The sequence below is a fragment of the Chiloscyllium punctatum genome, chromosome 16 (genome assembly GCF_047496795.1).
Source record: "Chiloscyllium punctatum isolate Juve2018m chromosome 16, sChiPun1.3, whole genome shotgun sequence".
NCBI classification, from domain to species: domain Eukaryota; kingdom Metazoa; phylum Chordata; class Chondrichthyes; order Orectolobiformes; family Hemiscylliidae; genus Chiloscyllium; species Chiloscyllium punctatum.
The window spans coordinates 21,317,336-21,321,187 of record NC_092754.1 but is presented as its reverse complement, the minus strand read 5'-3'; positions in this window follow the sequence as shown (position 1 = coordinate 21,321,187).

The window sequence follows — 3,852 nt, the reverse complement described above, 5'->3', positions numbered from 1 at the left end:
CCTTTTGAGTCTGACTGAATGTTTGTTATTTATTGATCTTTGACCTCAATTACACCTTTCTGTAGTGTTCCCAGATTCCTTGTTTTCCTTGATATCCAAAAATGTGTCTGAAATATATTGCTATGTTAATTAATTCATTTACAACACTTTGATTGAAGAAGTTTCACTCCAACTCAATCTTGAATGACCGACCCCTTATTCTGAGAGTCAGCCCTATTTGTTGAAAACCTCCAGCCAGTAGGGAGCCGATCAACCCAATAAGAATTGTAATCTTTCAATGGGACTTTCTAAGGAATATAGACCTGAACTCCTCACTCCTGTGATGAGTCAACTTGGGCGGCACGGTGGCACAGTAGTTAGCACTGCTGCCTTACAGTGCCAGAGACCCGGGTTCAATTCCTGACTCAGGTGACTGACCGTGTGGAGTTTGCACATTCTCCCCGTGTCTGCATGGGTTTTCTCCAGGTGCTCCGGTTTCCTCCCACAGTCCAAAGATGTGCAGGTCAGGTGAATTGGCCATGCTACATTGCCCATAGTGTTAGATAAAGGGGTAAATGTAGGGGAAGGGGTGGGTTGCGCTTCGGCAGGTCGGTGTGGACTTGTTGGGCCGAAGGGCCTGTTTCCACACTGTAAGTAATCTAATCTAACCTTTGCTGCATTTTCTCAATGGCAATTATATCATTCATAGAGTCATAGAGATGCACAGCATGGAAACAGACCCTTCGGTCCAACCCGTCCATGCCGATCAGATATCCCAACCCAATCTACTCCCACCTGCCAGCACCCGGCCCATATCCCTCCAAACCCTTCCTATTCATATACCCATCCAAATGCCTTTTAAATGTTGCAATTGTACCAGCCTCCACTTCTTCTAGCAGCTCATTCCATACTTGTACCACCCTATGTGTGAAAAAGTTGCCCCTTAGGTCTCTTTTATATCTTTCCCCTCTCACCCTAAACCTATGGCCTCTAGGTCTGGACTCCCCCACCCCAGGGAAAAGACTTTGTCTATTTATCCTATCCATGCCCCTCATGATTTTACAAACCTCTATAAGGTCACCCCACAGCCTCTGACACTCCAGGGAAAACAGCCCCAGCCTGTTCAGACTCTCCCTATAGCTCAAATCCTCCAACACTGGCAACATCCTGATAAATTTTTTCTGAACTGATGAAAGAAAGTGCATGAATCAAACATAAGGCAGGGATAAAGCTCTCAACTTACATAATATATAAGCATGTTCATGCTAGGACATATCTTTCTCGTAAGCTAACCCAGCTAATAATGACCTCATAATAAAAGTCAGGGTGAAGAATGTTTTAAACCTCATAACTCTTAACTGAGTCAGTCTGGTACTTGGAAACGTCATGCAAGCTGACACATGCACCTGAGGGAAAAGACTTTGTCTACTTATCCTATGCATGCCCCTCTTTATGGTCACCCCTCAGCCTCTGACACTCCAGGGAAAACATCCCCAGCCTGTTCAGACTCTCCCTATAGCTCAAATCCTCTAACTCTGGCAACATCCTTGTAAATCTTTTCTGAAACCTTTTAAGTTTCACAACATCTTTCCGATAGGAAGGAGACCAGAATTGCAAACAATATTCCAAAAGTGGCCTAACCAATGTCCTGCACAGCCGCAACATGACCTCCCAACTCCTGTACTCAATACTCTGATCAATAATTGAAAGCAAACCAAACACCTTCTTCACTATCCTATCTACCTGTGACTCCAATTTCAAGCAGCTATGAACCTGCACTCCAAGGTCTCTTTGTTCAACAACACTCCCTAGGACCTTACAATTAGGTGTATAAGTCCTGCTAAGATTTGCTTTCCAAAATGCAGCACCTTGCATTTATCTGAATTCAACTCCATCTGCCACTTCTCAGCCCATTGGCCCATCTGGTCAAGATCCTGATGTAATCTGAAGTAACCTTCTTCGCTGTCCACTACACCTCCAATTTTGGTGTCATCTGCAAACTTATTAACTGTACCTTTTATGCTCGCATCCAAATCATTTATGTAAATGACAAAAAGTAGAGGACCCAACACCGATCCTTGTGGCACTCCACTGGTCACAGACCTTCAGTCTGAAAAACAGCCCTCCACCACCACCCTCTGTCTTCTACCTTTGAGCCAGTTCTGTATCCAAATGGTGAGTTCTCCCTGTATTCCATGAAATCTAACCTTGCTAACCAGTCTCCCATGGGGAACCTTGTCAAACGACTTACTAAAGTCCATATAGATCACATATACCGCATTGCCCTCATCAATCAGCTTTGTTACTTCTTCAAAAAACTCAATCAAGTTTGTGGGACATGATTTCCCACGCACAAAGCCATGTTGACTGTCCCTAATCAGTCCTTGCATTTCCAAATACATCCTCAGGATTCCCTCCAAAAACTTGCCCACCACCAATGTCAGGCTCACTGGTCTATAGTTCCTTGGCTTGTCCTTACCACCCTTCTTAAACAGTGGCACCACGTTAGCCGACCTCCCGGCTTCTGGCACCTCACCTGTGATTATCGATGATACAAATATCTCAGCAAGAGACCCAGCAATCACTTCTCTAGCCTCCCACAGAGTTCTAGGGTACACCTGATCAGGTCCTGGGGATTTATCCACCTTTATGCATTTCAAGATATCCAGCACTTCCTCCTCTGTAATATGGACATTTCACAAAGTGTCGCCATCTATTTCCCTACATTCTATATCTTCCATATCCTTTTCCACAGTAAATATTGATGCAAACTACTCACTTAGTATCTCCCCCATTTTCTGCGGCTCCACACAAAGGTCTTAGGTAAGGAGGCCAAACTTTGGCACAGTACCCAGTTATTACCTTACCAATAGCAAAGCATCTTTACTCACACGCTCCATCCTTTTGGTATGGAAACGAATACATAATTTATTTTCCTAACTGCTTGCTGTACCTGCATATTAACATTTTGTTATGCCCAAGGCCCACCTAATAGTAAAACTCTCCGGTCTCACCGTTTAACAACTATTCCGATTTTCTGTTTTTCCTTCCAAAATGGATCAATGAGATAAATGACCAACCTGTCTATGATGCTGGTTGAGGGATAAATATCGGACAACATTGGGGAAAATTACATTGCTCTGCTTTTATTACAATAGTACTATGGGATTTTTTTTTACATCTGTGAGGGGACAGAGGGTCTCAGGTTGGCATTGCATGTGAAAAATAGAGCCTCCTACAGTGCAGTATTCCCTTAGCACAATGAAAATATCGACCCAGATTATGGGTTGGTCTGTGGTGCGAGACTGAATCCGTGACCTTCTGACTCAAGATGAGAGAGCTACCACTGAGACACAGCTGACACACCAAAGTCAGAATAGTTTTGGCTTTGTTCTTCACTATTAGTATATTTTCCTGGCACCTGATACTGTTCATATTTTAGAAGGTATGGTGCATTAGTTACAAAATCTATCCCTAACTGATTTGATGTAAGCAGGTGACAGTGGTGTCCTAGGTTGGTATTTGGAGGATTTTCAAGTCCAACATAAATATTTCATTATTACGATTTTGATAAATGTCCAGAGTGTTGGTTGTTGGTCTAGGGAGGTGATCTTGTGCAGATGGTCAGACACCCAATAAAGACCAACTGTGTGTGGACAAGTGCCAGAAACCACAGCAAACAGTAGAACATTACAGCCATTGCATTCCAATCAGCATTGACATATAGTCATTTTTCCTTTCTCTCCCCAGCCAGCAGTGTTACCACATCCTAAATAACAAATGCTGAAGCAGAAGTTGGCAGCATCGATGTATGTCGATTTGAAGTTATTTTAGCTAATGCAAAATCAATTTTTTTTCGTTCTGTGGGTAATG